The sequence below is a fragment of the Durio zibethinus genome, chromosome 23, assembly GCF_047325235.1.
Source record: "Durio zibethinus cultivar Kanyao isolate XHJ-2024 chromosome 23, ASM4732523v1, whole genome shotgun sequence".
In the NCBI taxonomy this organism is placed as follows: Eukaryota; Viridiplantae; Streptophyta; class Magnoliopsida; order Malvales; family Malvaceae; genus Durio; species Durio zibethinus.
This window is the reverse complement of record NC_143184.1, coordinates 17,558,256-17,571,186: the sequence shown is the minus strand read 5'-3', so window position 1 is coordinate 17,571,186 and position 12,931 is coordinate 17,558,256.

The following is a 12,931-nucleotide window of genomic DNA, read 5'->3' as shown; positions in this document are numbered from 1 at the left end:
TTATTTTCTTTAGCTATCTTTTTTATGCTCATATCCCTCTAGGAGATTATTAAGATTTATTAATTCTTTATCATCTAGGTTGAATGATTATGGAGAACTAGTCCTAATTTTATTCCAAATGTTCCATCTTTCTTAGTATTGAAATAATAAATATTGTGAATGGTCTATGTCTTCCATTTTTTATAATTGTTTCAAAAGATCCACTGCATGTGGTTCAGTTGGTGATGGTCTTTTTTCATTGTAAGATCTTTAAATAAAGATTTTACAGTTATTGGTTGAAGCAGAGACTTGAAAATATTGAGATTTTATTATTTCACAATATAAGATTTTTGCTTTGTTCATCATAGATATTTCTATTTGGAATTGGTATTGATTAGGGGATGAAAACTTCCTTAAAGCTTGATTAAGCTATTCAGAATTCTCGTTGATTTTTTCAAGAATAGGTCCACTCATTAATTTTTGAATTTCCCATATTTGATAGGGTTGGATAAACTTTTCTCTTTGTAAATCCCTAGTAAGCTAGCAATACTAAAATGAATATAACAAAAATATTGATAATTTTTTATGAAATCAATAAATTTTGATTTAATAAAAACAGGGAATTGTTTTATTAAGTGGAAAGAAAATTTTGTACAACTATTTGGCTTACTAATCCAATTTCGGTATTTGTTATATCGAATAGTTCATGATCAAGTCTAAATTTTATTTTTGGAAAGGGTTTTCCTATCTAGTATTTCCAAGATATATCATAAAACTATCTTCTTGAAAATTATAATCTATAAATTTTTCTTGTAATAATTTTTTTATTTCAAGAAGAATAATACTATTTATTTTTTGAAATATCTCATTAGGTAAAAGAATTACAGCTTTTTCAAACATTAAAATTTCTTTTAATTTTAATATTTTAGAAGAAAAATTTTGTTTTTCAAAGAATTCACAAATATCTATGAGATTGTTTATCTCTTCAAAGGAGTATTGATTTTCATCAATAGTAAAAAAGTTTGGATCTTACTCTTTTAACAAGTTACTTGTATGCATTGTTTTAAATACAAGCTCTTGAAATCGAGCTTGTTGTTCAGCTTGATTAGCTAAAACTTATGCTAATTTTGTCATGTTTATTCTAAAATTAGCTTTGCTTTCATATATATGGGTTGTCTATACATTATTAAGTAGATTATATAATTCAAGGGATAAACCTGGATTATAAAAATCTTTTATTTCTAGAAAGGGCTACCTTGACTTACGCAATTCCTCAGTTCTCTCGAGAACTTTAGAATATGAAATAGGTATCCATTGGCTTAGATCCTACGAAAATTGAGAAATGTTGGGAACTTGAACAGGTTTCATTACTGATTGTAATGAAGGTTGTGAGAAAGAAAAAATATGTTTAAGGAGAATAAAGATATCTTGAATTAGGATAAGGGATTAGTGGTCCAAAAGGAGTAGGATACGATAATCTTGGATTAGGATTTTGAGAAGAAATCTTTTGTTTAGATTATTTCTTTTGAATGGTGATCCATTGTCCTTGTTGCTCAAAAAGTTTTTTGCCTCTATCCATCGATCTGCTAAAAAAAATGACAAGAACATTAATAGATCCTTTAATAAATTCAATAGAAAAATTATATTGGCATAAAAAATTATACCATCTAATCCTTTTAAGATTAGTTTCTAATTTCTTTTTTTAAAAAAAAGTCTTTAATTGCTTGGTTATTGGTTCTAATAATAAAATTTTCAGGTGCTAAATAAATATAAAATATTGTTACTGCTTTTTTTATTGCTAGTAACTCTTTTGTAAAAATAATATATTTTCTCATTAGGTTTAAATTTTTTTGAATTACAACCACAAATTAATTCTTGATTATGCACATTTGATCTAAGTACATATCCCTAATGTTGGTCTAAAGCATCTGCTTCCAAAATGAGTAATTCTCCTAATTGAGAAAGATATACTTTATGTATAAATTTAAAATCTAATTTTATTTGTTTAATAATATCATAATTGTCTTTTTCCAAGAAAAAGGTATATCACTTTTTAGTTTTTCTTGTAAAACTTTCTCTTTTTTAGAGAGATTTTTAATAAATTGTCTTCTATAAGTAAGAAGACCTAAAAAACTTGAAGTTGTTTTTTATATTCCTATTGTTTTGAAAATTCTTTAATTTTTATTATAATATGATTTTGTAAAGTAAGACCATCTAAAGATAAATTTAATCCTAAGAATTCTATATTAGTTTTTTCAAGTTCTAATTTTTTAGGGCTTAATATTATACCAAGTTTTATAAATTCTTGAGTTATAAGATTTAGATATTTCCCATGCTCATTTAATGTTTTAGAAGATATAAGTATATCATCAATATATACCATACAAAATTCTTTATATTTCCCAAAAATGGTATCCATCCATCTTTGAAAAAATTGTGGAGCATTATAAAGTCCAAAGGGCATGACTTTCCACTGATAATGGCCTTTTTGTGCATTAAAGCTATCAATGGTTTTGACTCTTGGTTAACATTATTTGCTAAAATCCTGATTTACAACCAAATTTACTAAAATATTTAGCATTTTTTGCTAAGTTTATTAACACATCTTTTCTAAGAATAAAGTAACCATCGAATATTAGATTCTGGTTAAGCTGTTTATAATTTATTACCATTCTAGCTTTTCCTCTTTTTCGTTCAGTATGATTTCTTACTATAAATGCTAGACTTAAATGTGGACTAGTAGTGGGTTCTATAAGTCATTTTTGTAAAAGTTCATTGATTTGTATATCAAATTCATTTATATCTTATTTAATATAGATAATTGGTTTTACTGTAATTATTTTCTTTAAATCAATAATTTTTAAACTACAAAAACAAGGACTTATATACCATAATTTTAATGGTTCTTCACTAAAATTTTCTTTTAAAATTTTATATAACTAATGTGTTTCACTGATTGATTTAATTTTCATTTTCTTGGTTTTAGGTTGGAAATCAGAATCACATATATGTTTATGATTTTTTACTAAAGGTATTTATATATATTCTTCATCTATAGTAAAAACAATATTATTGTTATTCTAACATAAAGATAGATAATCGTACATGAATTATTTTCTAATAACATATCACCATACATAAAAAAAAAAGCATAAAATGTTCGAAATTATGAATTTTTTATTCATAAAATAAATAGAAACATTTTTTGCTTTATATCATATTATAGTTTCTTTTTCATTGATTCTTATTATTGCAATAGGGTGTTTCATTGGCTCCCATTTTTCTAATGGTAAAGCATTACTTCTACAATTACATATAGTAGCTCCAATGTCTATCAAAACATTCAAAGAGTATGGTTTATACCTTTTAAATCTAAATTATGCTTCAACATAATTATAATACCTTTTTGTTTGATTTTTTGAAAATGTAATTACTTCATCGTTACCAATTTTATATTGGTTGATTATAACCAAACTTCGAATATCATTTCTTTTAGTATTTTTGGAAAAAATTGAGTTTAAAATCGAGTTTATTGAGTTATAAACTGAATTTTTTTTTTTGGTTTTGATTACTAGTATCCCCTAGAAAAATAAAAATATTTATATTTTTTTATACCCATTGATTGAGGTTGAGAATGAGAGGATTGCCTATGTAAAACAAATGATTGTTTACTGGCAATACTTTTTTTGTCTTCTTTATCTCTATTTGAGAATGAAGGTATATAAGAGGGTAGTGATAGAACTAGATTGTTACTAAAACTACTTTTTCCATAATTTTTAAAATACAAGTTATTTCTTAATGCAACAAATTCCATAGGTTTTATTTTTCTTTTAGAAGGAACATGTTCTATAATGCCTTCTAATAACCATCATGTTGGTATTGATAGATCTCTAAGATTCATTAATCTTGGTTTGATTTTTGAATCAAAAGGTCTGGGTTTCAATATTTCTATAATATTAGAATCTATTTTTTTAATAGATGTAAAAGTACGATTAATAAATTCATTGATAGTTATCCAGTTTATAGATAGATCATAAGCTATATTTCTAATTTCTGACTGTTTTGTTAATATTCTTAATTTAAGGTAGTCTTTTATCCATGGGTCATTAATAAAAATAAAATAATTTAGTTTTATTTTAAACTAAATAGCTCCTGAAACAAGATTTCATTGTATTCCTCCTATTAGAGCTTTAATAGGACTTTTAAGTCTTTTATCTACTAATAATGCTATTATTGGTATATCATTACCAACTTTGAATAAAATTTTTATAGTTATCATAATTATTCCTAAATGTATATATCTAACTTTATGATATTTTATTTAATTCTCCTAATTTTTTTCTTTGATAAATAAAGGAGTATCTATAGATCCTTGATTAGAATCGATAGCTATAATATTGCCACTAAATTTTTTTATGCCTTTTTATCCATGATTTGAATTTTGAAAAGACACAAATATTATTCTTTCCATAATTTGTAATGAGTTTCATCCAATTTTTGGTATTCATGAATATATTTTTTAGAAAATTCATCTAAATGTCTTATGTCACATAATTTTATTTTAGTCAATATATAACTAGCTTCACTATTTTGATCAACTGGTTCCATTCTTCCACAAAATTCATTCTTTAGTAGATTTGTAAGGTTTTTTTAACAAATATGGTATAGTAGTTATTTAATTTAATAAAGTCTCTTTTTGAGCTTTTCCTATTTCAAACTTTTCCTATTTACGCAAGAATTATAAAACATCTCTTTGAAATGTTTCGTAAAAATAATTTAAGAATTTTCCTTCAGACTAAGTATCTTTGTAGTTGTTTACTACAATAGTTATATATTGTGCCCAATCTTCTATGATTTTTCTATAGTCATTTATAGATATTTTGAAAGACCTAAATATGCTCCTCTTTGAGCTACAATTTTTTTTTTTTAAAGATTTTATAAAATTATATTGTAATATAGGTTCCGTAACAGTTCTAAAAGATATTCGTGTTTGTTTGATTTCATTTTCATAAATATTATCTTTGATTATATCATCAAACCTATTTTTGTCATCAATTTCTTTATTAGAAATTTCTCTTACTTTTCTTTTTCCTTTATCAACTCTTTATTGATCAAGATCCATAGGTGTAGGCTTAGCATCTATTTTTTTATCTACTTTTTCAAAGGATGAGGATTTTGTACTACTAGTTTATCTTTTACAATTGGATTAATAGTTAAACTTTTATCTTTTCTTTTATCTTCTTCATCTGAACTACTTTCATCAGTAGTATTATAATTAAGCATATAATGATAATTAAACTTTTTAAAATATTCTATATGTGTTTCATATAGTCTTCTATCATATACAAATAATCAATCTTTTTTTTAGGATCAATGGTTTTTTTCTTTTTATACTTAAAGTGTTCTATAAAACTCTTATAAGATTTAAAATCTATTTTTTTTTTGCTTTAGAAAATCAGGTGGTTGAGAAGATAATGGTTTATCATCATTAAGAGTAAGAATAGTATTATCATAATATAAAGGTCCAAAGTCATTTGTTTGACTTTTATCAACTTCTAATAATTTTAATTTTTTATTAATATTTACTAATAACTATTTAGAATCTTGGTTTAGATCTAAACTAGTCACTTATCTTAAAGTATCTATTTTTTATTCTAGTATGTCAACTTTATTAAACAATTTTTCTTAAAAAAGTAGAAGATAAATCAACTAAAACATTAATATTATGGTTGATTGCCAGTATATGATTTTTTAATTAAGAATCCACATTGAAACTATGACTATAAGTTTTTTCTAAACAAACATAGTTTTCAATATCTTGCTCTATATTCTTGGTACCTAAAACCGTTTGTATACCTTTCAAAAATCTCTAACACTAGATTTGAAGGCTACAACAAAGTCGCAATGCTAGTACAGAGATAGTAAACAGGTATGTGAGTTTTAGAACATAAAGCTTAAAATAAAAAGTTATGAAAGTAAAAAAAATACTTACAATAATAGCTGAGATCTGGAGATCTCAAATTGATTTGTGCAATGTATGATATACAAGGTTCGTTACAAAGCTATGACATCAATTACAGGTGAAAGATAATTTATAATTGAAAAGGGTGAGAAAGGTAAGAGGAAGATGTGGAAAGAGTAGAAGAATAAGCAAAGTAAGGAAATGAGTCTCTTACTTTCCTTTTTATCCCATCATCCTTTATAATAGAAAAGTTCCTCCCATTAATTAGGTTAGGTAACTTATTAATATTTAAAAGATAGGTAACTAATTATCAATACCTATGAAAGTAACTTTGACTTTTACAAAAGATAACAACAATTTATACTGTAATGAATATACTGTAATGAATATTTCTACCTTTTTAGTAGTAATTGTTAACTTGTTGTTTTCTTTATCCATCTTATTGATGCTGATTTTTCAGGCTATCCTATCCCTCTTAGATATTATCAAGATTTATTATTTTTTCACTATCTAGATTGAATGATTATGGAGAACTGGTCATGGTTATGTTCCAGATGTTTCATCTTTTTTGGTACTAAAATAATAAATATTGTGGATGATCTATGTCTCCCATTTTTTATACTTGTTTTAAAATATCCACTGCCTGTGGTTCAGTTGTTGGCAATCTTTCTTCATTGTAAGATCTTTGAATAAAGATTCTACAACAGTCGGTTAAAGCAAAGACATGGGGATATTAAGATTTTATTATTTCACAATGCAAGGTTTTTGCTTTGTTCATCATAGATATTCAATAATACTACTCCATAAATTTGGGATTATTATTATCATAATAATAATAATAATAATCATAATAAGATTCAAAGGTTATATTAGAATGACAATAATAAAATCTTTTGAGTTTGGGGACTGATAAGTGGAAAAAGGTTAAATGTGCTATTAATCTTAAGTTTAATTTTGTAATTTCCTTTATTATTACTTAGACTATGATAAGTATGTATATCCAAAATGGCCTTGTTTTTTTTATTGTTATTGTTATTAGTATTATTTTTTTTATATAACATAAGGAATTGCACTTCTAACTTAAATTTTTTATTTAAATGTCATTTTATTTATCATTTTTTTAGCATTCGTTTAAGAGAACTAAAATTGTTTTTCATGAAGATATAATTTTGGAAGTATTTTTTAAATATTTTTCTTAAGGTTGTTCGAGGGTAATTCAAACTTACATTTTTTTCTCATACATCTAATTAACTACATTAAAGTCTTGTTCTGTTTTTTTATGTAATTAAGTTTGAACTTGAAATTACAAGTACAAATTACAATCATAATCAAGTATCACATCATTGAACAATTACATAAACAAAAAAAGCCAATAAAATAGAATATAATATGACAAATTCAACATAAAATTAAACCAAATCCGTATAAAATAAGACTTAAACTTAAAACCTTATAATTCTAAAACATCATCTTTGCGACTGAGTTAAGACCTCATTGACTTGATTTTTTTTTTCTTAAAATAAAACATGGTTACAAATTCAAATATTTCCAAACACATTGAAGCAAGACAAGTGTAAATATGGTCAAACAGTAATTTCAATGAGAAAAGGAAAGGTCAAGTATTATACATGGTGGGACTGGTTGCTTGCTACGAAAGCATTTTACTTACAATTATTTTTACCATAATCCTACAATTAGCCAATCATAACAATGATGTAAAGGTCCATCTATAATTTTTTTATGGACCCTACACAATACTATATCATAATTTATTAATTACATTGTAGTACTTGTAGGTGACATTCTCATGTGCTAAAGGAAACATATCACCTAGAACAACTTAGTCCTTTAAATTATATGGAAATCTTGAGCTATTCTACCAAAAATCTGGGATATTGTTGGATCACAATAGCTTATTCCTTATCCTTATTGAATTCCAGACATATATTCAAAAAGTTAAACAATACTTGCCATTTTTTCTATAGTCATTTATATTTGGTGGATACACAAAAACAAGTGTTTATTTGAAGCAATAACACCTAACTTGAAAAATTATTGAAGCCTGTAATAACGAGTGTCCAACATTTAGAAACACTCCAACTTTTAGGAACTCCCATAAGAATTGATACTAGCCATCTTCTTAATTATCAAAGATAAAAACATTTGGTTTATTTACTTTGGCATACATAAGGATTTTATCTATGAGTACAAGGCTTAAGAATACAAAAATAATGTGCACTTTTTTTTAGAACTTGTAATCTTTTTATAGCCTTTTTTTTTTTTTTTTGCAAATTAAGTAGAATGAATGGAACCTTCAATCACAAATGGAAATGGCTACAAAATGTGCTGCTAATGCCACTATCTTTAAAGCTTATTTTGCCTCTATTAATAAAGGTATGCAAAAGCCGTTGTATTGAATAATCTTCTATATATAATAAAGCCTATGTTTGGTTTACTATGCACTAGAAAAACCAAACCATTAAACATCCTTTAATGAAAGATGAAAATACCTAGTCTTTAACAAAGTTTTTTGTAGCAAACAATACCAAAGAAATAAACCTTTATCTTGAGAGAAATGAGAGAAAAGATAAAAAGAAAAGAACTTCTAAATTATGTCTCAAATGAACTCACAACAATCTCTATTTTTAGAGATTTAATTTTAAAGTTGTGACTCTTTGATTATATTATTTCAATAAAAAAATCATTTCCTTTTATTAGAAAGATGTCCCTCTAAATAATTAAGGACAAATTGATTCATTAAATTGATTAAACTTTTCATTCTAAAAAAATATCATTTTTCATATTTCAGGAAATTGTAAATTTTCACACAGAGCAATTGACTCCGCTAAGAAAGCAATCAATTACCCTTTTGTATTTTCAATTTTCAAAATGTTATCTAGAGCAAGGTAGTTGACTCCTCCTTAGAGCGGTTGGCTTCTTTCAACTTATAGATTACATTTGATATGTGACTAGTCGACTATTTCATGGTTCCAACTCCAATCTCCTATAAGACAATCAACTTCTCTCTTATTTGCGGTCAACTACTATATTCTTAGATCATTTTCTAGAAGACTATTAATCAATAGCAGTGAATTATTCTAAATTGGTAGTCAACAGCTAATTTATACCGCATCTATGTTTAGCTTCTTTTTGTCAAGATAGTCGACTTTTATGTGCAAGGTAGATGACTACCTATATGATCAATCTTCTCTATTTAATTCTCTTTAGATCTAGAATCATATCTTTGATCTTGGAATCATATCTTAAGTTATTTAGTAACTTAATATAATTTCTTTTTCTCTTTGATTAAACTTAATCAAATTATTTTCATATTTTGAAAATATTTCTAACAGTGAGAATAACTGGTATGGAACTAGTGCAATGCTCAAGGATTGGAATAGGCTAAAAGTTGTTCTTAGCAGAAATTTGGAAGCATCGTCAAGTGTCATGCGAAGATCCTTCTTATTATACAAATAATCAGTAGACTTATTGAATTGCAGGCTAAAGTTGAAGTTTACATAAATAACAAAAAAAAATGAAATAACATAATTCAAGGTCTCACAAAAGGACATTGGAGCTTCCAACCTGCACCCGATAATATCCTCAAAATGATTGCAAGTGGTATGGATACGATATTCATATGATTTTGCACTCGTGTTAGTAGTGCCTTGCCTAATGCATTATTCAACTTTTTAAATTTTATTTCTTTTGTTACCCTTTTCCCTTAAAAAACTTTGTTCCAAAATAAATTATAATATAACATAACATAAGCACAAACTTTGTTTTCGATTTTAGCAATTCCACGAGAGTAGTAAACTTTTTAATGATTGATATTTTTGCCACTTCTATTTTTGTTATTCGCTTTTTATTTTTTTGAAAATTTGCTGTAAAGAAAATTAAAAATGAAATATAAAACATAATGTCATAATTGATTTCAAATAGATAAATAATTAAAATGTAACACCAATTATAAGATGATTAGCTTATACAAAAGTAAACTTATATTTCAAATAAATAAATAAAACATAATGTTAGGGTTAATTTCATGAATGACCCTTAAATTATAGTAAAATATTCAATGTGATACCAAACTTTAAATATCTCTAATGTGATATTTAAATTATAAATCTATTAACTAGTATAGTACTTACCAGTAATGTGGGTAGCTTCAAATAATGATATATGACTAACAAATAACCTTTCAAATATCACATTAGTTAATAAATTCATAGTTTAGTTACTATATTATAAAATTTTAAAATTCAAGCATTACATTACATATTTTAGGCACCACATTAAATATTTCACTATAGTTTAGGAGTTATTCATGATATTAATTTATTTTATTATTTTTAAACATACATATTTTGTGTTTTATATATATATATATATATATATATATATATATAAGGCCTGTTAATTTTACTCAGTTGAAATTTTTATTAAAAAAAAATTGTTGGAGCAGAGGTGTTTTAAAAGTGTTGTACAGAGAATTAAAATAGTGATTGCTAAATTTAATATAGAAGTACTGTAGAATATTGAAAAACTATTTAATTGTATTTTTGTATATTTTTAATAAATAAAAAATAAATAAAAAATTTTATTAAATTAAATCAAAAATTTTTAAGTGAAAATAAATAAAACAAAAAATATTTTTGTTAATTATAATAAAAACAAATGAATTTAGAATAAAATTGATCAAAATAAAAAATGTGAAACAATATAAAATTCTCTTTATAATTTTATGAATTATTGAAGATGAAATAAAAATGTAAAAAATAAAATAAAATCTATAACATACAATTAAAAGAATCCCCAAAGATTCTCCATTGGACACCTATCTTATTATATAAAATAAAACCATTTCAACTCTTAGTCAATTATAACTCTATATATTTATATTTTATATATTAAAAGCATCATATTAAGCAGTAATGATTGACACTTTTTAGTTATACAGGTGAAATTAATAATTGATTGTATTATTTTTGTTGGATTATTTATGGGCTGTTCCAATACTGGACTTTATTATTTTTGTTGGGTTTAAAGAGAGGTAAATGAATTGAGATTTTGTTTGATTCATTTTAGAAAAACTTATATATCAAACTCTATCAAATGAGATTTTTCATATTTAAATTTCTTTTCCTTTCTTTTTTAAGGGGGAGTGGGAGATAGAGAAATTAAAATAAAAAAGAAAATTGGTGTGATAAGAAAAAGGCCCAATCCAATGAGAGACGGGGATTGATAATTTGTTATATAAATTTTTTTAATAAAAATAGATTAAAAATATATAATAAATTAATTATTTGAAAATTAAAAAATGAGACTAAAAATAATTTTTTAAAGTAAATTCTTGAGATAAAGATAGTTATCTCAAAGAGTCTTAAAATTCCTCAATATACATGAAAATTAATTAAATATATAAAAACATTTGAATACACAGTGACATAAGAGTTTTGGCAAATCTAAACATTTATATACCCAATATATACGTAATATAAATATCAAATGTTGCAATATTTATAACTTTTTCTATAATTTAAAAAAAAAAATTTTAGTCAATTGGTCAATACAACATTGTAAATATTCCAATTTATACAGATTTTAATTTTTATTAAAAAAACAAAATGATATGATAAATTAAGTTTGTAATTGTTAAATATTTAGTTGTAATTAAAAAATGAATAAAAAATATTTTAAGAAATAAAAATGAATAAATTATTACAAATATCTTTATTTATAAAATATATTTTGACTATTTAATTTTTATATATTAAAATAAAAAATAAATATAAAAAAATCCCACGACGAAGTAAGGGATGCATTTTAGTTTTGTTATTAAAATTAGCACTTCTTGAAGAAATTTTAATTTATAACTTTGCTTAAAAAGTCAAATTTACTTCTTCAGTATGCTAAAATTCTTAGATTTTAAATGCTAAACACATGACTTCTGCTTTTATTGTAAATAAAATCTTCTATAAGTTTAGAAAAACACTCACATGGTGTTTTAATTTTTTTTTTATACTTAAATGCCTTTTTTCCTTTTTTTTTTTTTTTTTCAAAAGCATAAGTTAATAATAAAAATAACAGCCATACGAAATTTTTATATTATATGATAAAAGTATCTCCCGACTTTATTTTAGTCTAATTTCTTCTTTAGGTGATCTTAAGAACCCACTTAAAATTTTTTATTGTTTGATTTGTGTAAATCTTTTATAAAAGTATCATTCGGCTATAAAGATGGTAACAAAGTAGAGCATCTGTTATTTTTGAGGTATTTATTTCCGAATTTAATTATATTTTATATTACTTGAATCCTAAAAATATTTAAAACTTTTTTGAACATTACTTCCCAAACCTACCCTAATAATTTTGAAATATCCGTTTATTAAACTTAATAAACGAATATATATATATATATATATATATATATATAAATATCCAAATCTTGGCAAGTAACTCTTGTTACCAAGAGTATTATGAGCAAGTGAACCAATCTTAAAATTTGAAGTGATCTACTGTCAAAATTAAATTATATCTAGCTAACAATATACTTTACTTATTATTTTAATTACAAAGTGTGTTAGAATATAATAAAAAATTTAATTAATTATACTCAACATTTCTAAATTCTAAAAATAATGACTGAAATTAAATTAATAAAATTTTAAAGAAGTGAGATACAATTTTTAACAAATTGATAATCTAACAAACATAATATTTTAATAGAATGTATAAATCTTAATATATATTTATACAAGTAAGGGAACAACTTATGTAAAAATTTTATATTTTTTTAATTATTGATTTTAATAGATTCAAAGAATGTGATTAATTAATTTATTTTTTCACTTGATTCTCTTTTACCATGGATATATTGAAATCAATGATAAAAAAAAATGTAAAACTTTTTTATTTTATATTAGTGTAAGTTGATTCATTCCATTTATTTTATATATTATATTTATATATATATTTTTATAATTTTTT